Source organism: Bombina bombina, chromosome 2 (genome assembly GCF_027579735.1).
Source record: "Bombina bombina isolate aBomBom1 chromosome 2, aBomBom1.pri, whole genome shotgun sequence".
Classification (NCBI taxonomy): domain Eukaryota; kingdom Metazoa; phylum Chordata; class Amphibia; order Anura; family Bombinatoridae; genus Bombina; species Bombina bombina.
Genome location: NC_069500.1, coordinates 173,361,738 through 173,388,824, shown reverse-complemented (window position 1 = coordinate 173,388,824; position 27,087 = coordinate 173,361,738).

The following is a 27,087-nucleotide window of genomic DNA, read 5'->3' as shown; positions in this document are numbered from 1 at the left end:
ACAGTTAGAAGCAGCAGTATTAATGGGCCTCTCTCCTACATATAATCTAATTATTTACCTTCCTAGACCTCTCAATCACCCAAAGAACTGAGAGTAAGATGTAATCCTATCATTATATGTGTCTCTGTTGGATGGCGTTGGAGACCTGGGCCCCATATGGATCACACCATGTGTAAACAAATCTGTGTTTGATAGATGGTTTTTCATGCATTTTGATCTTGCTAAATTACAACTAATATGTAAAGAGTACTTATCAGAGCCATGGTTAGCGCCATATGCACCCACTATTGAAGCCTATTATTGTTTTGTACCAATATCAATGTGTATAATACCGACATTGGCATGCTGTACGTACACTATATGATCTCTACAGTCTCGACTACTTTTTCTATTTTTGGTAGATGCTTAAGGCAGTTTAGTACTACTAATATACATTGTTGAGTGTTATTGTTCTTGTAACAAACTAAGTTTCCACGTCGCTTTAGCTGGCCGGGAGCCCGACTAGGAGGGTATTTTCCCTCAACTTTTAACACATATTCTATTAACCCTAAGGGGAGGAGGAGCTCTTTCCTCCTCTTGTTACCTCTTTTATTCTTTCTCTTCTCATATTGCCTCTTTTGTATTTAACTACTTGTCCCCCTGTATTCCCCCTCCTGCGTAACGTATAGATAGTGTTTGTTACACTTTTCCATATCCTGAATCGCACTTTCTCTTCCCCTTTTTTTTTTAATTTTTTTTATTCTTCTTCTTCCCTCCATTTACCTACCCGCCCCTCTCTTACCATGCCTTCTAAACTACTCAAATTCATAACTATAAATACCAAAGGACTACACAGTCCCACTAAACGCAATATAATCCTAAAAGACCTCAAAAGAATAGGGGGAGATATCATACTAATACAAGAATCACATTTTAAGAAGGGCCGGGAACCAACATGGAACTATAGGGACTACCCCCTAGCCTATTTCGCATCAGGCCCTAGCAAGAAAAATGGAGTGGGAGTGCTTTTTAAGCATACCATCTCCTTCCAATTGATATTGGTAGACAGGGACCTGGAGGGCAGATATATTATTTTACAGGGTTTATTGTTTGGCAGACCCATCACTATAGCTAACGCCTATTTTCCAAATAAATTGCAAGGCATTTTTATGAGAAAACTCTCCAACCACATACTGGACATTAGGAAGGGATCACTCATTATAGGAGGGGACTTCAACTCACCCTTAGACCCTACCCTAGATACCTCAGTAGGGACTTCCAACATGCCAAAAAGGGACCTCAGAATTATTAATACTACCTTAAGAGATATGACCACACATGATGTGTGGCGCTTGATACATCCGACCAGGAGAGACTACACCTTCTTTTCCCATCCCCACCACACCTATTCATGAATAGATTATCTTTTTGTTGATCCCACACTTCTTTCCAATATCAAATCGGCCGCGATTCTGCCCATCACTTGGTCAGACCACGCCCCAGTGGTCTGTTCAGTGGAGTGGTCTGAAGCCCCTCTGGTCCCATTCCAGTGGCAACTGGATGAACACCTATTGACTGACCCTTTGGTCAAATCGGACCTAGAGGCAGCCATTACTGAATATTTTTGCATCAGTGATGCAAAGGATACCTCAGAATCAATGGTATGGGAAGCGCATAAATGCGTTATCAGAGGGTTATTAATCAAACACCGGGCCAGAATTAATAAATTACACAGAGAGAGATACAATCACCTCCTCATGGCACTCTCAAAAGCAGAACACCTACATAAACAAAATCCGGCTGACACTACCCTTATGGACTCAATGACCTCAGAAACAGGCTCTTGCGCTAAAACAATACTATTACACATGCGGAAATAAATCTGGCCAACTCCTCGCAAGGGCCTTGTGCCTCAATCGTCTGAAATCATACATTCACTTAATGCAGGATAAAACGGGTAACATTAAATCAGACCCTAAGGACCTGCATAGTTACCTGTCCAAACTAGACTTACCTCGTCTGGACATATTTGACTCCACTGCATTAGACAATCCGATTACACAAGAAGAACTACTTCACGTCATTAAAAACACCCCATCTGGGAAAAATCCTGGCCCAGACGGCTTTGGGATTAAATACTACAAGACATTTGCTGCACAGTTGATCACTGGCCTTACGCAATTATTTAATAATATAGAAGATAATGGGGGGGGGGTTTCCAGACATATGTTGGAAGCCTATATCACGGTCCTGCCCAAGCCGGGGAAATCCCCTACAAAACCTGAGAACTTTAGACCTATATCCCTGTTAAATGTTGATGTTAAGCTGTACACCAAGATACTGGCGGACAGACTTAACAGAGTCCTTACCAAATTAGTTGCCCCTGACCAAGTGGGCTTTGTCCCAGGTAGGGAGGCGAGGGATAACACCCTTAGAATTCTACAGCTTACTTCTTATGCGCGTAATAACAATATCCCCATGATTCTAGTCTCTACAGATACCGAAAAGGCTTTCGATACGGTGAGTTGGGGGTTCCTTGGCGCGGTTCTGAGACAAATGAACATCAGTGAACACTTTATTTCTAGAGGGTTTGCTTTATACTCCAGCCCTACTGCTCAGATAAGGGTTAATGACATACTTTCTGACTCATTTGCTAAATGGGATTGTAAAGACCTCATCCCATGTATCCACTCAATTCGAGCCCATGACCCCCTACAGACCTAGCCTGGGGGCGCTCTCTGGCAATTTCCCCCATACACATAACCCTTTCCCACATATCAAGTCTCTGTCAATGAGCACCATACTGGCAGAGACGAAGATTCTGCCAAAAGAAGAAATAGAAGAGAGATGCGGATTGCGTTTCTCATCCTGGCTCGACTACACACGTTTAGTACACTTCATACAATCACATAAAAATAGAAGTGATTTTTACAGAACACTCACGGCCTTTGAAAGCCTATGCGCACAACAAACACAACCTAAACACACCATCTCAAAAATCTAATCTATTCTTTCCACTAATGTGGGTGCAACGTACCCGTCATATATACATAGATGGGCTACAGACAAATTGACCCTCAGGAGTGGGACAGAGCCTTTAAGCAATTGAAGGAGTCCTCAGTCTCATCAAGTATTATAGAAATGAATTACAAATTAATGGCCAGATGGTACTTGACCCCTGCTAGAATTTGTTGGATCTTTGGGAGAGGGGGTGGGAGGTGCTCAGGGGAGGCCTGGGAGTTCCCAATGTTGAGCTCTACAGAAAGGCTACAATTCTACAACACCTGATAGAATGGTGCCATAATTCACCAGATAAAAAATGGGTCCAGTTGGATTGAGCAATACTACACATAGATAATATGGGCACGCTGGCATGGGTTCCACCAAAGACCAGACCTACAGAGGTCATACATTACCCCCTGTGGACAGAGTTTTTTGCAACGTGGGGTGGGATTGTAAAGACCTCATCCCATGTATCCACTCAATTCGCGCCCATGACCCCCTACAGACCTAGCCTGGGGGCGCTCTCTCGCAATTTCCCCCATACACATAACCCTTTCCCACATATCAAGTCTCTGTCAATGAGCACCATACTGGCAGGGACGAAGATTCTGCCAAAAGAAGAAATAGAAGAGAGATGCGGATTGCGTTTCTCATCCTGGCTTGACTACACATGTTTAGTACACTTCATACAATCACATAAATATAGAAGTGATTTTTACAGACCACTCACGGCCTTTGAAAGCCTATGCGCACAACAAGCACAACCTAAACACACCATCTCAAAAATCTATTCTATTCTTTCCACTAATGTGGGTGCGACGTACCCGTCATATATACATAGATGGGCTGCAGACTTAGACAGACAAATTGACCCTCAGGAATGGGACAGAGCCTTTAAGCAATTGAAGGAGGCCTCAGTCTCATCAAGTATTATAGAAATGAATTACAAATTAATGGCCAGATGGTACTTGACCCCTGCTAGAATTTGTCGGATCTTTGGGAGAGGGGGTGGGAGGTGCTGGAGGGGATGTGGAGAGGAGGCCGATGTGCTACATATCTGGTGGTCCTGCAGGGCGCTGGGCTCCTTGTGGTTGGATGTGCTAACAGAAATCATTGAAAAAGTAGGGTTACAGATCCAAAATGACCCAGGTATCCTGATCTTCCGGGCCTACCCAAGGTTAAGAACAAACCCAAAAGGTCCCTACTACACCTCATGTTAAATAGTATCAAATCCCTCATACCACGGAAATGGAAATCTAGTGATATCCCTTCAATAGCGGAATGGAAGGCTCAGGTTTCCCTATTACTAAGACTTGAGAGATACCACTACTTGAAAAGCGGGAACTTAGATGTGTACAATGCTATGCTGGAGATGTGGAATCCCCCAGCGGACAGGTAGTCCTGCCTCCTAGGGTAGGAGGCTAGTCTCAGCCCCTAATAGTATACCCTTACTTTTTCCCTTTCCTTTTCCCTTACACCCCCTGCCTTTCCTCTTCCCCTACCCGACCCCCCCTTTTTTTTTCTTCTTCCCCCAGTTTTTTTCTTCTCTTTTCCTGTACTTTTCCTTATAATATCTACTTAATTCCTTTTCTACCTGTTTTTTCTTCCCTTACTCCGGACTTTGTTTGTCCTATCTATGCACCCCTATCATACCACTTATTGCACAAAGCTGCTGATACTTGTTGATAAAACTTTGATGTTGTTTCAGGTCCGCAGTTGGGATTTTTGCTGTTTCTTTTTTGATAACAATAATTATAGTTTTCTTTAGTGAAGTAAGCTACTATATATAAAAATGAGCAACATTTTATTTCTACGGGCCTGTGATATGTAATGTTTTTGAACTATTATGTAGGGAACATTAATATCTTATGTCATATAACTAGTGTAGGCCTTGTTATAACTGTTTAGTGATGTTGCAAACCTAAAAATTTGCGTTCGCGAATGGCGGACACGAACTTCTGCAACTGTTCGCGAACGGGCGAACCGGGCGAACCGGGCGAACCGCCATTGACTTCAATAGGCAGGCGAATTTTAAAACCCACAGGGACTCTTTCTGGCCACAATAGTGATGGAAAAGTTGTTTCAAGGGTACTAACACCTGGACTGTGGAATGCCGGAGGGGGATCCATGGCAAAACTCCCATGGAAAATTACAGAGTCTGGTTTTAAGCCATAAAGGGCATAAATCACCTAACGCTTCACAGTGACAGACCAAACTCCCCGTTTAAAGGGACAGTCTACACCAGAATTTTTATTGTTTTAAAAGATAGATAATCCCTTTATTACCCATTTCCTAGTTTTTCATAACGAACACATTTATAATAATATACTTTTAACCTCTGTGATTATCTTGTATCTAAGCCTCTGCAAACTTCCCCTTTTTTCAGTTCTTTTGGGGCACTGCGCGTGCAATCTAATGTGCCACCAGATAGGAGTGGTGTGTTAAGTAATACTATTCCTATCAGTTTAATCCCTGTTAGGTGCCTTTTTTTTGGTTTGGTTTTTGAAGCCACAGTGCAGCACCAGAGGCCAGAAAAAATTGGCATGTACACATGCCTGAAAAATTAGGTATTGTTGCAGTCGCTGCTGTAGCAGCGGCCAGAAAAATTTATGTTTGTTTCCCAGGCAGAAAGTGCCCTAAAACATTGCGGCTTGAAACCTAGTTGGTGGCGGATAAGTCACGCAAGTCATCCGGCATTCGAAGATAAAATACAGCAGCGTGTGGACCATTTTTAGCCCAAGGCAGCTCATCTCATCAGGCCTTTTTTACTCTAATGTATCGCCCAATGTCAGTCCCTTCAGGATCCATCCCTCATTCATCTTAATAAAGGTGAGGTAATCTAGACTTTTTTGACCTAGGCGACTTCTCTTCTCAGTGACAATACCTCCTGCTGCACTGAAGGTCCTTTCTGACAGGACACTTGAAGCGGGGCAGGCCAGAAGTTCTATCGCAAATTGGAATAGCTCAGGCCACAGGTCAAGCCTGCACACCCAGTAGTCAAGGGGTTCATCGCTCCTAAGAGTGTCGAGATCTGCAGTTAAGGCGAGGTAGTCTGCTACCTGTCGGTTGAGTCGTTCTCTGAGGGTGGACCCCGAAGGGCTGTGGCGATGCATAGGACTTAAAAAGCTCTGCATGTCCTCCATTAACAACACGTCTGTAAAGCATCCTGTCCTTGCCGGCGTGGTCGTGGGAGTCGGAGGATTACTTTCACCTCTCCCCCTGTTAGATACGCTGTGTAAAGCATACTTTTTAATTTATTTTGGAACTGCTGCATCCTTTCCGACTTGCGGTAATTCGGTAACATTTCAGGCACTTTATGCTTATACCGGGGGTCTAGTAGCGTGGACACCCAGTACAGGTTGTTCTCCTTCAGCTTTTTTATATGAGGGTCCATCAACAGGCACGACAGCATGAAAGACCCCATTTGCACAAGGTTGTGTGCCGAGCTACTCATTTCCCGTTCCTCATCCTCAGTGATCTCACTGAAGGTATCTTCTTTCCCCAGCCACGTACAACACCACGGGTACCAGATAGGTGACAACAAGCACCCTGCGATGCCTGTTGTGGTTGGTCTTCCTCCTCCTCCTCAAAGCCACATTCCTCCTCTGACTCCTCTTCCTCACAATCCTCTTCCAGTTTTGCCGCTGGTCCAGCAAGCGATGCTGATAAGGCTGTTTCTGGTGGTGATGGTGACCACAATTCTTCCTCTTCCTCTTCACGCTCATCTATGGCCTGATCCAGCACTCTTCGCAGGGCATGCTCCAGGAAGAAAACAAATGTTATGATGTCGCTGATGGTGCCTTAGGTGCGACTGACTAGGTTTGTCACCTCCTCAAAAGGACGCATGAGTCTACAGGCATTGCGCATGAGCGTCCAGTAACGTGACAAGAAAATTCCCAGCTCCGTAGAGGCTGTCCTAGCAGCCCGGTCATACAAATACTCGTTAACGTCTTTTTCTTGTTGGAGCAGGCGGTCGAACATTAGGAGTGTTGAATTCCAATGTGTCGGGCTGTCGCAAATCAAGCGCCTCACTGGCATGTTGTTTCGCCGCTGGATATCTGAAAAGTGTGCCATGGCCATGTAGAAACGCCTGAAATGGCCACACACCTTCCTGGCCTGCTTCAGGACGTCCTGTAAGCCTGGGTATTTATGCACAAAGCGTTGTATGATCAGATTACACACATGTGCCATGAACGGCACATGGGTCAACTTGCCCAATTTCAATGCCGCCACCAAATTACTTCCATTGTCAGAAACCACTTTGCCAATAGCCAGTTGGTGCGGAGTCAGCCACTGATCCACCTGTGCGTTCAGGCTGGACAAGAGTGCTGGTACTGTGTGACTATCTGCTTTCAGGCAAGTCAACCCCAAGACGGCGTGACACTGCCGTATCCGGGATGTGGAATAGTACCTGGGGAGCTGGGGGGATGCCGTTGATGTGGAGCAAGACGCAGCAGCAGAAGAGGACTCAGCCGAGGAGGTTATGGAAGAGGATGGAGTAGGAGTAGTAGAGGAGGTGGCAGCAGGCGTGCCTGCAAGTTGTGGCAGAGTCACCAACTCTGCAGAGCCATGCATTCCATGGTTGTCAGCCGTCAGCAGGTTTACCCAATGCGCAGTGTAGGTGATATACCTGCCCTGACCATGCTTTGCAGACCAGCTATCAGTGGACAGATGGACCCTTGCCCCAACACTGTGTGCCAGTCATGCCATTACTTCCTTTCGCACAATCGAGTACAGGTTGGGGATTGCCTTTTGTGAAAAGAAATTTCTGCCGAGTACCTTCCACTGCGGTGTCCCAATAGCTACAAATTTTTGGAACGCCTCAGACTCCACCAGCTTGTATGGTAAAAGCTGGCGGGCTAAGAGTTCAGACAAGCCAGCTGTCAGACGCCGGACAAGGGGATGACTTTGTGACATTGGCTTCTTACACTCAGACATGTCCTTGACAGACACCTGACTGTGGGCAGATGAGCAGGAAATGCTCCGGAAGAGAGACGGAGTGGCGGATGGTTGAGAGGGGGCAAGGAGGACAGCAGTGGTTGATATGGCTGAAGATGCTGGACCAGGAGGAGGATGGCAGCTTTGAGTTTGTGTGCTGCTTCTACTCATGTGTTGATCCCATAGGCATTTGTGATGTGCGATCATGTGCCTTCACAATGCAGTTGTACCTAGGTGGGTGTTGGACTTCCCATGACTCAGTTTCTTTTGGCACAGGTTGCAAATGGCATCGCTGTTGTCAGAGGCAGACACACAAAAAAAATTCCACACTGCTGAGCTTTTCGATGATGGCAACAGCATGCGTTGATTGGCGTGCTGTCTGGCTGACCCCGGGTGCCGATGCATGCTGTCTGACTGTGCCAGTAGCTCCTTGCGACGACCTCCCCCTGCTTCCAACTTGTCTCCTCCTCCTCCTCTCTGTCTCCCCATCTGAACTTTCCCCCTCTTCTTCTTCTCTTCTAGCGGGCACCCACGTGACATCCACGGACGCATCGTCATCATCAACCACTTCACTTGTATCTGACAAATCAACAAAGGAAGCAGCAGCGGGTACAACATCATCATCACACCGTACGTCCATGTCTGTAATGCTGCCTGACTGAGACATATCACTATTATATACATCCTCTGTCAATGATGGTTGCGCATCACTCATTTCTTCCAAATGATGTGTACATAACTCCTCTGACAGATCAAGTGAAGCAGCTGTGGTGCTAGTGTTGGTGGTGGCGGCAGGCGGGCGAGTGGTAACTTGAGAGGTGCCCGAAGATAAGCTGGAGGAGGATGGTGCGTAAAGGTTCGGAGCGGAAGCTATAGAAGATTGGGTGTCCTGTGTTAAAAAGTCAACTATGTCCTCAGAACTTTTCGAGTTTATGGTACGTGGCCTCTGAACACTGGGCATTATTCTAGGGCCAAAGGGAATCTAGGGCCAAAGGGACTGATGTTTCACAGTCCAAAAAGTTTAATTTTTTTTAAATTTACACTTACACTACTATTAAAAAAGATATGAGTGGTGGCACTGGGCAAGTGGGCACAGTATACGCTGTGAGCCTGACACAAAAAAGCAGACTGATGTTTCACAGTCCAAAAAGTTTTTTTTTTGTTTTAAATGTACACTTAAACTGCTATTAAATATGATATGAGTGGTGGCACTGGGCAAGTGGGCCCAGTATACGCTGTGAGCCTGACACAAAAAAGCAGACTGATGTTTCACAGTCCAAAAAGTTTTTTTTGTTTTAAATGTACACTTACACTACTATTAAACAAGATATGAGTGGTGGCACTGGGCAAGTGGGCACAGTATACGCTGTGAGCCTGGCACACACGCTGGCAGGCAGGCAACTGCAATTAGATTACACAAGCAGACTGATGTTACACTGAAAAATTTGGTTTTTTTTTAAATTTACACTACTGTTACACCAGATATGAGTGGTAGCACTGGGAAAGTGGGCACAGTACACGCTGTGAGCCTGGCACACACGCTGGCAGGCAGGCAACTGCAATTAGATTACTCAAGCAGACTGATGTTTCACAGTCAAAAATGTTTTGTTTTTTTTAAATTTACATTACTGTTCCACCAGATATGAGTGGTGGCACTGGGCAAGTGGACACAGTATACGCTGTGAGCCTGGCACACACGCTGGCAGGCAGGCAACTGCAATTATATTACACAAGCAGACTGATGTTTCACAGTCAAAAAAGTTTTTTTTTTTAAATTTACACTATTGTTCCACCAGATATGAGTGGTGGCACTGGGCAAGTGGGCTTAGTATATGCTGTGATCCTGGCACACACACTGGCAGGAAGGCAACTGCAATTAGATTACACAAGCAGACTGATGTTTCACAGTCAAAAAAGTTTTTTTTTTTTTAATTTACACTACTGTTACACCAGATATGAGTGGTGGCACTGGGCAAGCGAGCACAGTATACGCTGTGAGCCTGACACACACACTGGCAGGAAGGCGAATGCAACAAGCAGACTGATGTTTCACAGTCAAAAAAGTTGTTGTTTTTTTAATTTACACTACTGTTACACCAGTTATGAGTGGTGGCACTGGGCAAGTGGGCCTGGCACATACGCTGGCAGGCAGGCAACTGCAATTAGATTACACTAGCAGACTGATGTTTCACAGTCAAATTTTTTTTTTTTTAAATTTACACTACTGTTACAACAGATATGAGTGGTGGCACTGGGCAAGTGGGCCTGGCATACACGCTGGCAGACAGGCAACTGCAATTAGATTACACTAGCAGACTGATGTTTCACAGTCAAAAAAAGTTTTTTTTTTAAATTTACACTACTGTTACAACAGATATGAGTGGTGGCACTGGGCAAGTGGGCACAGTATACGCTGTGAGCCTGGCACACACGCTGGCAGGCCACTGCAATTAGATTACACAAGCAGACTGATGTTTCACAGTCAAAAAAGTTTTGTTTTTTAATTTACACTACTGTTACACCAGATATGAGTGGTGGCACTGGGCAAGTGGGCCTGGCACACACACTGGCAGACAGGCAACTGAAATTAGATTACACTAGCAGACTGTTGTTTCACAGTCAAAAAAGTTTTTTTTTTAAATGTACACTACTGTTACAACAGATATGAGTGGTGGCACTGGGCAAGTGGGCACAGTATACGCTGTGAGTCTGGCACACATGCTGGCAGGCAGGCAACTGCAATTAGATTACACTAGCAGACTGATGTTTCACAGTCAAAAAAGTTGGGTTTTTTAAAATTTACACTACTGTTACAACAGATATGAGTGGTGGCACTGGGCAAGTGGGCACAGTATACGCTGTGAACCTGGCACACATGCTGGCAGGCAGGCAACGGCAATTAGATTACACAAGCAGACTGATGCTTCATAGTCAAAAAAGTTTTTTTTTTTAAATTTACACTACTGTTACACCAGATATGAGTGGTGGCACTGGGCAAGTGGGCCTGGCACACACGCTGGCAGGCAGGCAACTGCAATTAGATTACACTAGCAGACTGATGTTTCACAGTCAAAAAAGTTTTTTTAAAAAAATGTATACTACTGTTACAACAGATATGAGTGGTGGCACTGGGCAAGTGGGCCTGGCACACACGCTGGCAGACAGGCAACTGCAATTAGATTACAATAGCAGACTGATGTTTCACAGTCCAAAAAGTTTTTTTTTTTAAATTTACACTACTGTTACAAAAGATATGAGTGGTGGCACTGGGCAAGTGGGCACAGTATACGCTGTGAACCTGGCACACACGCTGGCAGGCAGGCAACTGCAATTAGATTACACAAGCACACTGATGTTTCACAGTCAAAAAAGTTTTTTGTTTTTTTTAAATTTACACTACTGTTACACCAGATATGAGTGGTGGCACTGGGCAAGTGGGCCTGGCACACACACTGGCAGGCAGGCAACTGCAATGGGCAAGTGGGCCTGGCACACACACTGGCAGGCAGGCAACTGCAATTAGATTACACTAGCAGACTGATGTTTCACAGTCAAAAAAGTTTTTTTTTTTAAATTTACACTACTTTTACAACAGATATGAGTGGTGGCACTGGGCAAGTGGGCCTGGAACACACGCTGGCAGGCAGACAGGCAACTGCAATTAGATTACACTAGCAGACTGATGTTTCACAGTCAAAAAAGTTTTTTTTTTTAAATTTACACTACTTTTACAACAGATATGAGTGGTGGCACTGGGCAAGTGGGCCTGGAACACACGCTGGCAGGCAGACAGGCAACTGCAATTAGATTACACTAGCAGACTGATGTTTCAAGTCAAAAAAGTTTTTTTTTTTAAATTTACACTACTGTTACAACAGATATGAGTGGTGGCACTGGGCAAGTGGGCACAGTTTACGCTGTGAGCCTAACACACACGCTGGCAGGCAGGCAACTGCAATTAGATTACACAGGGAAAAAAAGACTGATATTCTAGCCCTAAAAAGGGATTTTTGGGGTGCTGTCCTTACAGCAGAGATCAGATGAGTCCTTCAGGACTGTAGTGGACACTGAATACACTAGCCTAGCTATCAATTTCCCTATTAAATCAGCAGCAGCTACACTGTACCTCCTCTCACTAAGAAAGCAGCTTCCGAATGAATCTAAAATGGCTGCTGTCCAGGAGCTGGGAGGGTCTGGGAGGGAGGGTCTGCTGCTGATTGGCTGGAATGTGTCTGCAGACTGTGAGATACAGGGACAAAGTTTACTCAATGATGACGAATAGGGGGTGGATCGAACATCGCATATGTTCACCAGCCGTTGCGAACGCGAACAAGCTATGTTTGCCGGGAACAATTCGCCGGCGAACAATTCGAGACATCACTATAACTGTTCTTGTCAAGCACTTTTATATGTTAACCTTTTATGTAACAATGAGACACCATATTATGTACATCTGTCTGATGCTCAAATTTTTTTTCAAAAATAACATAAAACTAAATACTTACCTGTAAAATAAACCCTAAGCTAGCTACAATATAACTAATAGTTACATTGTAGCTATCTTAGGTTTTAAAATTCATACTACTGTTACAACAGATATGAGTGGTGGCACTGGGCAAGTGGGCCTGGCACACACGCTGGCAGGCAGGCAACTGCAATTAGATTACACAAGCAGACTGATGTTTTTTTTAAATTTAAACTACTGTTACACCAGATATGAGTGGTGGCACTGGGCAAGTGGGCCTGGCACACACACTGGCAGGCAGGCAACTGCAATGGGCAAGTGGGCCTGGCACTCACGCTGGCAGGCATGCAACTGCAATTAGATTACACTAGCAGACTGATATTTCACAGTCAAAAAAGTTTTTTTTTTTTAAATTTACACTACTTTTACAACAGATATGAGTGGTGGCACTGGGCAAGTGTGCCTGGCACACACGCTGGCAGGCAGACAGGCAACTGCAATTAGATTACACTAGCAGACTGATGTTTTACAGTCAAAAAAGTTTTTTTTTTTTTAAATTTACACTACTGTTACAACAGATATGAAACCTAAATCTAAATAAAAAAACTAAGCTACCCATTGCCCTGAAAAGGGCATTTGTATGGGCATTGCCCTTAAAAGGGCATTTAGCTCTTTTGCTGCCCAAACCCTAATCTAAAAAAAAACCCACCCAAAAAACCCTTAAAAAAGATGATGAATCAGCCAATAGAATGAGAGATGCTTTAAATCCTATTGAAGATTGAAGAGGCCGCAGGGATGAAGACTTCTCGCGCACTGGATGAGGACTTGTGGATGAAGATCGCGTTAGTGTTTTAGGGTTTTTTGGTTTTTAAGATTTTTTTGGGGTGTTTTTTTTTTAGATTAGGGTTTGGGCAGCAAAAGTGCTAAATGCCCTTACAAATGCGCTTTTCAGGGCAATGGGTAGCTTAGGTTTTTAAGATATTTTTTTTTATTTTGTGGGTTTGGTGGGGTGGGGGTTTGTAATGTTAGTGGGCATTTGTATTTTTTTTTAACAAAAAGAGCTGATATCTTTAGGGCAATGCCCTTTAAAAGGCCCTTTTAAGGGCCATTGGTAGTTTATTCTACATTATTTTTTTTATTTTGGGGTGTTTTTTTATTGGGTATTAGAATAGAAATATTTTTTATTATTTTTGATAATTTGTTTGTTATTTTGTGTAATGTATTTTTTAGGGGGTTTTGGGGGTTTTTGTAGCAAAATAGCTGTTTAACTTAGGGCAATGCCCTGCAAAAGGCCCTTTTAAGGGCCCTTGGTAGTTTGGGGGGTGGGGGTTTGTATACTGTTAAAGGGTGTGGTTTTTTTTGTAGCAAAAGAGCTGTTTAACTTAGGGCAATGCCCTACAAAAGGCAATTTTAAGGGCCCCCAAAAGGCCCCCTTGATTGTCTATTCTAGATTATGCTTTTTTATTTTGGGGTGTTTTTTTTTTAAGGGTATTAGAATAGGAACATTTTTTATTTTTTTGTATAATTGCGTTTTTTTTTGTAATGGTAGGTTTTTATATTTTTTTGCAATTTTAGGTTTTAGTGTAAGGTAGCTTAGGTTTTATTTCACAGGTAATTTTGTATTTAACTAGGTAGTTAGTAAATAGTTAATAACTATTTACTAACTAGTCTACCTAGTTAAAAACAAATACAAATAAATAAAAATAAAACTATTAGTTATATTATAGCTAGCTTAGGTTTTATTTTACAGGTAAGTATGTATTTCATTTCAAATAAGTATTATTTAGTTAATAATTTTAAATTTAATTTAGATCTATTTTAAATATGTTAAAGTTAGGGGATGTTAGGGTTAGGTTTAGGGGTAGGTGTAGGGGTAATAGTTTAATTTAGGTTGTTGCAATGTGGGGGACTGGCGGTTTAAGGGTTAATAGGTTTATTTAGTGGTAGTGATGTGGGAGGCCAAAGGTTTATGGGTTAATAACTTTATTTAGTTGTGGCGATGTCGGAGAGCGGTGGAATAGGGGTTCATAACTTTATAATAGTGGCGGCGATGTTGGGGTGTGGCGGAAAAGGGGTTAATAACTTTAGTATAGTGGCGGCGATATCGGGAGCGGCAGATTAGGGGTTAATATCTTTATTTAGGTGGCAGCGATATCGGGAGCGGCAGATTAGAGGTTAATAACTGTAGGCAGGCGTTGGTGATGTCCGGGGCGGTAGATTAGGGGTGTTTAGACGTAGGGTTTATGTTAGGGTGTTAGGTTTAAACATTATTTTCTTTATCCCCATAGACATCAACTGGCTGCATTACAGAGCTTTTCTTTCCATGATCGCAGGTGTTAGACTTTTTTCTGACCCGCCTTCCCGATTGATGTCTATGGGGAAAGCTTGCACGAGCATGTCAAAACAGCGCTTGTTTTAGGTGCAGTATGGAGCTTAAAAGCACCATATCGCACGCACAAGCCGGGGTTTTAAAAACTTGTAATGGCAGCGCTATAGGGGATTAAATAACACAACTTTTGTTGCATTTGTTAATTTTCCTATAGCGTTCAAAACTTGTAATCTAGGTGTTAGTGAAAAAACTTTTCCGTTGCAAGAGATTTAAGCCTCTAGTTATCAAGCCGTCAACCGCAAGTACGCTGGAATTCCGCAGTGTATTTGTGGCGAGGCTGATTCGCCTTAGTTATCAACCCCTACTGCCCGGCAAAAGTAGAATCTAGTGACGTAAGCTTCAATCCGCCGGGCTCAGTCTGACACAGATCGATGGTTACATCACTACAGATGTGCCGAACGCAAGTTCGGCACAATCTGACTACTTTTGGTAGTTATTAAACTACTACCAGGTACGCTCGCCACTATTCTGGGCCAGCGTACCTGGATTTCAATCTGCCGCCCTGGAGGTGGCGGATCCCATAGGAATCAATGGGAGTCCGACCATAGCGAAAGCTCATGTTCGCTGGTGCCCGATATCCCATTGATTCCTATGGGAAATGTTTGCACTGAACACCCTAACATGTACCCCGAGTCTAAACACCTCTAATCTGCCCCCCCCCTACACCGCCGCAACTAAATAAATTTATTACCCCCTAAACCGCCACTCCCGGACCCCGTTGCAACTATAATAAACATGTTAACCCCTAAACCGCTGCTCCCGGACCCCGCCACCACCTACATTATACATATTAACCCCTATTCTGCCGCCCCCTATGCCGCTGCCACCTACATAAACTAATTAACCCCTATCCTGTGGATCCCGGACCCCGCCGCAACTAAATAAATTGTTTAACCCTTAAACCTCTGCTCCCGGACCCCGCCGCCACCTATATTAAACCTATTAACCCCTATCCTGCCCCCCTATACCGCCGCCACCTATATTAAAATTATTAACCCCTAAACCTAAGTCTAACACTAACCCTAACCCCCCTAACTTAAATATTATTTTAATAAAAGTAAATAAAAATTACTATTATTAACTAAATTATTCCTATTAAAAACTAAATACTTACCTATAAAATAAAACCTAATATAGCTACAATATAACTAATAATTATATTGTAGCTATTTTAGGATTTATATTTATTTTACAAGCAACTTTGTATTTATTTTAACTAGGTACAATAGTTATTAAATAGTTATTAACTATTTCATAGCTACCTAGTTAAAATAATTACAAAATTACCTGTAAAATAAATCCTAACCTAAGTTACAATTAAACCTAACACTACACTATCATTAAATTAATTAAATAAATTACCTAAAATTACCTACAATTAAATTAAATAAACTAAACTATAGTACAAAAAACAAACAAACACTAAATTACAGAAAATAAAAAAGAATTACAAGAAGTTTAAACTAATTACACCTAATCTAAGCCCCCTAATAAAATAATAAAGCCCCCCAAAATAAAAAAATGCCCTACCCTATTCTAAATTACCAAGTAACCAGCTCTTAGATTAGGTGTAATTAGTTTAAACTTCCTGTAATTCTTTTTTATTTTCTGTAATTTAGTGTTTGTTTGTTTTTGTACTATAGTTTATTTAATTTCATTTTAGGTAATTGTAGTTAATTTATTTAATTTATTTAATGATAGTGTAGTGTTAGGTTTAGTTGTAACTTAGGTTAGGATTTATTTTACAGGTAATTTTGTAATTATTTTAACTAGGTAGCTATTAAATAGTTAATAACTATTTAATAGCTATTGTACCTAGTTAAAATAAATACAAAGTTGCCTGTAAAATAAATATAAATCCTAAAATAGCTACAATATAATTATTAGTTATATTGTAGCTATCATAGGGTTTATTTTACAGGTAAGTATTTAGTTTTAAATAGGAATAATTTAGTTAATAATAGTAAGTTTTATTGAGATTTATTAAAATAATATTAACGTTAAGGGGGTGTTAGTGTTAGACTTAGGTTTAGGGGTTAATAAGTTTAATATAGGTGGCGGTGGGGTCCGGGAGCGGCGGTTTAGGGGTTAATGAGTTTAATGTAGATTTCGGCGGTGTAGTGGGGGGCAGGATAGGGGTTAATAACTTTAATATAGGTGGTGGTGGGCTCTGGGAGCAGCGGTTTAGGGGGTAAAACAGTGTCGTTTAGTGTGGGTGCTTAGTGACAGGCTATCAAAAAAGCTGCAAAGAAGCCGATGAGCAGCGAAATGGATGACTGTAAGTTAAAGGGACACTGTACCCAAAAATTTTCTTTCGTGATTCAGATTGAGCATGAAATTTTAAGCAACTTTCTAATTTACTCCTATTATCAAATTGTCTTCATTCTCTTGGTATCTTTATTTGAAATGCAAGAATGTAAGTTTAGATGCCGGCCCATTTTTGGTGAACAACCTGGGTTGTCCTTGCTGATAGGTGGATAAATTCATCCACCAATAAAAAAGTGCTGTCCAGAGTACTGAAACAAAAAAAAGCTTAGATGCCTTCTTTTATAAATAATGATAGCAAGAGAACAAAGAAAAATTGATAATAGGAAAGTTGCTTAAAATTGCATGCTCTATCTGAATTACAAAAGAAAATAATTGGGTTCAGTGTCCCTTTAACAACAGTCCGCTGCTCATCGCACCGTACTTGGTGCGCGGCTTCTTGACAGCTTTTTTGATAACTTTGGAGAGCGTATTCAGGTCCACGGCGGCAATGGTAGGCGAGCTTAGGCAAGCGTATTGGGCCGGTGAATGCAGGAAAGTAGACGGCTTGATACATAGGCCCCTAAATCTCCTTTCCTCCAATCTTAATATAAAACAGTGCAACATACTTTTATATATTCAATGTTTTATATTCATTAAACCATTTTGCAGTAATTTTTTCTTACTCAGATTGTTTCCAAATTGACTCTAAATAATGAATATTTTTGTTTTTGGCATATTAACATCTGTTGCATTAAATGAACATTAAATTAACTCTGATTAAATAAAGGGTGGATGTATGTTGTAATAGGGCACATTCTGCTATTTAGTGCTCAGTATATGCAAACTGAAGATCTCACAGCACTGCCAGAGAAAAACTTTAGATTACAGGCTGCTTGTGTTGTTATTCAAAGTACAAATTACACTTTAAACATGAACCTGTTTTAATAATGCAAGTTAAAACAAAACAAACAAAAACTAGTATCAGTAGTTAGATAAGGATTTGGGCATTTTAAATTATTATTTAATAATACAACAGGGAAATATATATTTTTAACAAGAACATATTTTTTGGTGTCAAAGTTAGTCATGTGCATTACAAAATAGTTGTCGTATTAATGCACAAATTCTCATAAAGTTCATAAGTTGGATTTTTAACACCACTGGGAATTCATCTTCCTTAAACCTCTCAAAGAATGATGCATGATATGTCAGTCAGGAGAAAAACTGATTGCTGATCTTGGGGTGACCTAAGCTTCATATAATTATAATCTGTGGCTCTTGGGATATTGGGATACCCCTACATATATAAAAGCTTCCCTTTGCATGGTGTTATCCATCAAAAAAATGAAGAAAAAAAATGAAACCTAACATAGGTTTCCACCAGGAAATAGCCCAGTCCCTATAAAAAATGTGGAGTGAACCATTCCTCTGACAAGCCCTCAGAAACAACCTGGGTAGCACAGCCTTGTTAGCCTTGCATATTGTTTCTAAGGGCCCTATTCAAAAACGTACCAGAATGAATAAAAATTTCTCGAAAACATTTTTCTTTTATTAAGCATCATTATAATTTTTAAGTGTATCAACATAACACTATTTAATACAGTAGTGAAAAGATCAGATCAAAACGTAAGGCAAACAGAACATAACAGGTTTTTCCACCAAGGACTTTAAAACAACAATCTCTAGTATTTGAGGCCATATCAGGGCTGAGCTTGAACACTAATTACAAACAAGGATTTTTGAGAATTATACTGTAATGTATGTGTCTCTCCTTCACACAGATAACCCACTTAACGAGATAAACCGGACTCAAGCTATATTTTGCCTTTTTACAATTATTTGAGGGACCTCTGAGTACTGACAGGACTTTTTAAATAATCTTTGCCACACCAGAGAGCTTTAGAGAATTTAGCCACTTAGTCATCCCTGAGCATTCCATATAGACCAATGAGTTTTGTATAGGTACACCTAAACCTTTCAGTTTTTTCCATTACTCAGGGCATGAAGTAAAACTGTGGTTATAGCATCTCATATGATTCTGTCTAAATGGGTCTATAGCAATTTTCCTGTGTGGGGATTTCTCCAGATTTTAGTTGTCTCTTGTAGCTATAAACTCCTCCCTTGCCACTACAGATTTCACAGCCTTTTACCTTGTAGCAGAAATTTCCATAGGTTAGTCCTCCCCTATGAGCCCTCTCATAGACTTATTCTCAGTTTTAGATTCATCTCTGTTGCGCTGGCCTCTGCCATTGGTTGTGCCCTTCTCACAAGTCTCTGTAGCTTTGACCTGGATCCTCTCACAAGCTTAGCTTGATCAATTTTGGAAATGACTTACCAGCCCATGAAATTAATTGTATTCATAGTGTCAGAGTTGTTGATGTGCATTTAACCCATTCAATATCATAACTTTCAATTTTTCTAAACATTTACTGCTAATTTAGAAGTGGAGCACAATCAGTAACACTGATTGTTATACACTGGGTATATTAGGTTTAATGTGCTCTTGCACAACACAATAAGTCACAATCTGGTATTACAAGTGGATGGTTAAATATTTTAACTGAAGCTTTTTTAAAGCACACCCTATACTTTCAATAAATAGCACAAGAAGCACTATTAGCTGTTCATTGCACTCATATTACAAATAAAGAGTTGAAGGACCACTGAAAACAGTAGATTTGCATAATCAATAAATGCATGTTAAAAAGACAATGCTAAAGCACATAGGGGATGATTTAACAAGGGCCAAATGGCCCTGAATGCAGCTGTTTCCGTGCGAGCCTTAAGGCTCGCCGGAAACAGGAGCTAAGAAGCAGCATTCTTAAGACCACTACCCCTTAACTCGCCCGCCAACTCTGAGGTGGTGGACAACAATCTACCCGATTGTATACGATCAGGTTGATTGACACCCCCTGCTAGCGGACGATTGGCCGCAAATGTGCAGGGGACAGCATTGCACAAGCAGTTCACTAGAACTGCTTGTGCAATGTTAAATGCGGACAGCATATGCTGTCGGAATTTAGTGATGCAGGGCGGACATGATTCGCTATAGCGAATCATGTCTGCCCGGGGTATGATAAATCTACCCGTTAGGGGGATATTTATCAAAGTGTCAATCTCGATGCATTCGCCCTGCGTTTATAGGCTCGCCAGACATTGCAATACATCGCTGAAGTGGATCCACATACTTATTTATAAAAAAAAATAAAAAAACACGAGCGTCAAGTATGGCGCATTGAGCATCGGACTGTTATTAACTATCAGTCATCAATGTCGCGGTTATTCAGGTTTTTCCCAACTTTATTTATACCATTTCATTACTGTCCATGAACAAGCACATTTCACTAAAGCTAATCTTTTATTTTTCATCTGTTAATGTCTAAGAAATAGCTAGATTTATACCTGAACAAACAATATCTCAGAAAGTTATTTTTATATTTATTTTGTTATACAAAAAATATGTTATATGACACTTTCACATAAATTATTGTGTATTTGTATTTCTAGAAGTCATGATATGCTTTTTATCTATGTTTTTTTTTTATAAATGATTATTAATGCTAGAATTTGTACATATATCTTTGCACATACTTGTGTGTGTGTGTGTGTGTATATATATATATATATATATATATATATATATATATATGTGTGTGTGTGTGTTATGTCAGAAATATTTTGCAAACATATTTACATGTCCCTAAGTTAATCTAAGTTAATTGTTTGTTCTAAACAATGTTGTCTGTCATATTTCTGTGTTTATTTATACCACTATATGAATATAGTGTAAATTTATTATTATTCTGAGGAGGAATAACTACAAACATAACATGTAATCAGGGTATCATATGTATTTATTTGCAATCAATGGATATTTTAAAAGCTGGGCCAGTTTTCTCTCTGTACCTGTGTAACTCCTCCAGATTGCAATCTAGTTTTAAAAACCACCCCTACACAGGTGTTATAAAATTGTCTGGCATATAAAATGACATTTCTTATTGAAAAAGAAATTCAAGAGAAATATCATGACAGTAAAGAGGTGATTTAAAATTCTGCTGTATCTGAATCATGACAGATTAATGTTTGGTGGGCTATCCCTTTGAGCTATCATCTTAATATTATATTGAATCAAACATCAATTTGAATTTTAAAATCATTGTCTAAAAATATTAGACTGTGTGCCCTAATGTCCGCATCAATGATTATCTTTAATACTAATTTCACATATACATACTTTCACAATGTAACAAATGGCATTTACAAGTTCTGATGAGTGATCAATGAAACAAGTATCGAGCAATTTGATTCGCTAGTGATAGTTTAAAATGTATATTTTAATCAGATTGGCAGATGTCATAAATCATGTGATTATGCAAAAGTGTTTTAAAAATTCAATAGTGTGTGGGTTGTTTAGGAGTTTGCATCATAATTGGCGCAAAAAGTGTTGCGTCAAATTTGGAGCGAAGTGGAGAGTGGGACTTGTATTACATGGCTTAAACATGGTGCAAATAGATTTTTCCAAAAAAATAACAAGGAAGTTAGCTATATTATGTTGTGTATTTATTTTATTTTAATCTCTATATCTATTAGTGCACAACAAGTTTGAGGCTTAACTTTGCAACAAATTTGGAGAAATAATATTGTCCCCTTGCTTTGTAATGAGAGACAAAGTTGTAACATAATCCATAAGTAGTAATGTATTTTTAATTTTTATCCCTATATCTACTAGTGCACCAAATGTGGAGCAATAATATTGTTTGATTTAGAAAGGGTATACAATTTTAAAAACGTTTCTAATTTACTTTTATTATGTAATATACTTCATTCTCTTGCAGCATCGAACATAAGCTTTCTGTGTTTTCAGACTCCCATTGATTTCTATGGCATCCGCTGCCTCAAGGGTGGAGGTTTGAAAACTAGGTACGCTGAGAAGGAATAGACACGAGTGTACCTGTAAAATGTTTGATGAATTGAGAAAAGGGTCAAATAGAGTCGAATGTGAATTTGAAACATCTGTAATGACGCAAGCATCAATCTGCGTCGGATTAAAATCGCGGGAGCGTATATTTCGTCACACATTTCAACATTTGATGATCTTGGACGCTTTGATAACTACGGCGGATCAATCTTGCGACAAATACGACGCAGGATTCAATCGTATTTTCAGTTGACGCTTTGATAAATATCCCCCTTAGTCTGAACTTCAAATGAAGTCATGTAAATTTCCACTTGTCTTGTATTATGTGACAACCATCAGTCAATTCCAAATGCATATATGTATATTCTGTGAATTATTGCATATGTACAGTAGGAGCTGGTGACTGCCTATTTTATTAATAGAAGTAAAATTGCATGTTTTATCTGAATCATGAAAGTTTAAATTTGACTTGAGTGTCCTTTTAAGAGTTGAGATCTAGCACAATCCAAAATACCGCTGTAAAACCATAGGCCTAGATTTAGAGTTTGGCGGTAACCGTGAAAACCAGCGTTAGAGGCTCCTAACGCTGGTTTTAGGCTACCTCCGGTATTTGGAGTCACTCAAAAAAGGGTCTAACACTCACTTTTCAGCCGCGACTTTTCCATACCGCAGATCCCCTTACGTAAATAGTGTATCCTATCTTTTCAATGGGATTTTTCTAACTCCGGTATTTAGAATCGTGTCTGAAGTGAGCGTTAGAATTCTAACGACAAAACTCCAGCCGCAGAAAAAAGTCAGTAGTTAAGAGCTTTCTGGGCTAACGCCGGTTCATAAAGCTCTTAACTACTGTACTCTAAAGTACACTAACACCCATAAACTACCTATGTACCCCTAAACCGAGGTCCCCCCACATCGCCGCCACTCGATTAATTTTTTTTAACCCCTAATCTGCTGACCGCCACCTACGTTATACTTATGTACCCCTAATCTGCTGCCTCTAACACTGCTGACCCCTATATTATATTTATTAACCCCTAACCTGCCCCCCACAATGTCGCAGCCAGCTACCTACAATAATTAACCCCTAATCTGCCGACCGCAAAGCGCCGCCACCTACGTTATACTTATGTACCCCTAATCTGCTGCCCCTAACACAGCCGACCCCTATATTATATTTATTAACCCCTAACCTGCCCCCCACAACGTCGCAGCCAGCTACCTACAATAATTAACCCCTAATCTGCAGACCGCAAAGCGCCGCCACCTACGTTATACTTATGTACCCCTAATCTGCTGCCCCTAACACTGCCGACCCCTATATTATATTTATTAACCCCTAATCTGCCCCCTCAACGTCGCCTCCACCTGCCTACACTTATTAACCCCTAATCTGCCGAGCGGACCGCACCGCTATTATTATAAAGTTATTAACCCCTAATCCGCCTCACTAACCCTATAATAAATAGTATTAACCCCTAATCTGCCCTCCCTAACATCGCCGACACCTAACTTCAAACATTAACCCCTAATCTGCCGACTGGAGCTCACCGCTATTCTAATAAATGTATTAAACCCTAAAGCTAAGTCTAACCCTAACACTAACACCCCCTAAATTAAATATAATTTTAATCTAACGAAATTAATTAACTCTTATTAAATAAATTATTCCTATTTAAAGCTAAATACTTACCTGTAAAATAAATCCTAATATAGCTACAATATAAATTATAATTATATTATAGCTATTTTAGGATTAATATTTATTTTACAGGTAACTTTGTATTTATTTTAACCAGGTACAATAGCTATTAAATAGTTAAGAACTATTTAATAGCTAAAATAGTTAAAATAATTACAAATTTACCTGTAAAATAAATCCTAACCTAAGTTACAATTAAACCTAACACTACACTATCAATAAATTAATTAAATAAAATACCTACAATTACCTACAATTAAACCTAACACTACACTATCAATAAATAAATTAAATACAATACCTACAAATAACTACAATGAAATAAACTAACTAAAGTACAAAAAATAAAAAATAACTAAGTTACAAAAAATAAAAAAATATTTACAAACATAAGAAAAATATTACAACAATTTTAAACTAATTACACCTACTCTAAGCCCCCTAATAAAATAACAAAGCCCCCCAAAATAAAAAAATGCCCTACCCTATTCTAAATTACTAAAGTTCAAAGCTCTTTTACCTTACCAGCCCTGAACAGGGCCCTTTGCGGGGCATGCCCCAAGAAGTTCAGCTCTTTTGCCTGTAAAAAAAAACATACAATACCCCCCCCAACATTACAACCCACCACCCACATACCCCTAATCTAACCCAAACCCCCCTTAAATAAACCTAACACTAAGCCCCTGAAGATCATCCTACCTTGTCTTCAACTCACCGGGTATCACACCAATCCGTCCTGGCTCCGATATCTTCATCCAACCCAAGCGGGGGCTAGACATCCACTGAAGAAGTCCAGAAGAGGGTTCAAAGTCTTCATCCTATCCGGGAAGAAGTGTAGATCTGGACCGGCAACCATCATCTTCCAAGCGGCATCTTCTATCTTCATCCGATGAGGACCGGCTCCATCCTGAAGACCTCCACCGCGGACCCATGTAATGTTGGGGGGGGGTATTGTATGTTTTCTTTTACAGGCAAAAGAGCTGAACTTCTTGGGGCATGCCCCGCAAAGGGCCCTGTTCAGGGCTGGTAAGGTAAAAGAGCTTTGAACTTTAGTAATTTAGAATAGGGTAGGGCATTTTTTTATTTTGGGGGGCTTTGTTATTTTATTAGGGGGCTTAGAGTAGGTGTAATTAGTTTAAAATTGTTGTAATATTTTTCTTATGTTTGTAAATATTTTTTTATGTTTGTAACTTAGTTATTTTTTATTTTTTGTACTTTAGTTAGTTTATTTCATTGTAGTTATTTGTAGGTATTGTATTTAATTTATTTATTGATAGTGTAGTGTTAGGTTTAATTGTAGGTAATTGTAGGTATTTTATTTAATTAATTTATTGATAGTGTAGTGTTAGGTTTAATTGTAACTTAGGTTAGGATTTATTTTACAGGTAAATTTGTAATTATTTTAACTATTTTAGCTATTAAATAGTTCTTAACTATTTAATAGCTATTGTACCTGGTTAAAATAAATACAAAGTTACCTGTAAAATAAATATTAATCCTAAAATAGCTATAATATAATTATAATTTATATTGTAGCTATATTAGGATTTATTTTACAGGTAAGTATTTAGCTTTAAATAGGAATAATTTATTTAATAAGAGTTAATTAATTTTGTTAGATTAAAATTATATTTAATTTAGGGGGTGTTAGTGTTAGGGTTAGACTTAGCTTTAGGGGTTAATACAATTATTAGAATAGCGGTGAGCTCCAGTCGGCAGATTAGGGGTTAATGTTTGAAGTTAGGTGTCAGCGATGTTAGGGAGGGCAGATTAGGGGTTAATACTATTTATTATAGGGTTAGTGAGGCGGATTAGGGGTTAATAACTTTATTATAGTAGCGCTCAGGTCCGCTCGGCAGATTAGGGGTTAATAAGTGTAGGCAGGTGGAGGCGACGTTGTGGGGGGCAGATTAGGGGTTAATAAATATAATATAGGGGTCGGCGATGTTAAGGCAGCAGATTAGGGGTACATAGGGATAATATAAGTAGCGGCGGTTTACGGAGCGGCAGATTAGGGGTTAATAATAATATGCAGGGGTCAGCGATAGCGGGGTCGGCAGATTAGGGGTTAATAAGTGTAAGGTTAGGGGTGTTTAGACTCGGGGTACATGTTAGAGTGTTAGGTGCAGATGTAGGAAGTGTTTCCGCATAGCAAACAATGGGGCTGCGTTAGGAGCTGAACGCGGCTTTTTTGCAGGTGTTAGTTTTTTTTTCAGCTCAAACAGCCCCATTGTTTTCTATGGGGGAATCGTGCACGAGCACGTTTTTGAGGCTGGCCGCGTCCGTAAGCAACTCTGGTATCGAGAGTTGAAGCTGCGTTAAATATGCTCTACGCTCCTTTTTTGGAGCCTAATGCAGCCATTCTGTGGACTCTCAATACCAGAGTTATTTTTATGGTGCGGCCAGAAAAAAGCCGGCGTTAGCTTTTCGGGTCGTTACCGACAAAACTCTAAATCTAGCCGATAGACTGCTGATGACCACTGCTTCTTGTGCGAACCTGCAGCCGATGGGGCTCTAAAGCTGATATTGGATCTTCATAAATGGAGACCTTACTCTGAATACTGGTATCATTTTTGTGCATAGTCAATGACTGACAGAAAACAAATGTTCCTATAATGCATTTAAAGAGAGATGAAAGCAGGATTGTAAGCTCAGGAACATGCACGTGTCTGGAGCCCTATAAGGCAGCAGTTTTGCAAGAATGTTATCCATTTCTTATCCATTTGCAAGAGCACCAGTTGGCAGTGCTATTTTCTGCCATGTAGTGCTCCAGACACCTACCTAGAAATCTCTTCAACAAAGAATATCATGGGAACAAAGCAAATTTGATAACAGAAGTAATTTTTTTTTTTTTTAATTGTATGCAAAAGTTTTAGTTTTAATTTCCCTTTAATGTAAAATTGAGTGCTTTAGCATTATAATAATATAATATGCATAGTTAAATATAACATTCATTAACTGAATTCTGTACTGCTAAATTTTAGCTTTTGACATTTTTTATCACTAAAATTACATGCAATGCTACTATCATGCCTATCTTGCTGTAACTGTGTTGTCTCTTAACCCTCTATGAGGTGATATTAATCTATTAATATCTATTAATCTATTTTACAGTAGATCATTATGGGCCAGATTACGAGTGGAGCGCTAACAGTTACATACAAGCGAAAAGTGTCTTTTCACCGGTGTTTGCGCACGTTGGATATTTCACTCGTATTACGATTCGAAATCGCTTGAGCGCACAATTGAAGTTAACGGTAGTTGTGATAGTGCAACCTCAGAGGTAAGGTTAACTGTTTCGCGAAACAAAAATTGTCACAAAAACACATAAAAAATAAATTATAAAATACAGTTACAATCATAACACCATCTAATAAAAATTATTTTAAAAAAATTGCACAAAAAAAGGTATAAGGACTCAAAGATATGTGATCTCAGATGTTAGGAAA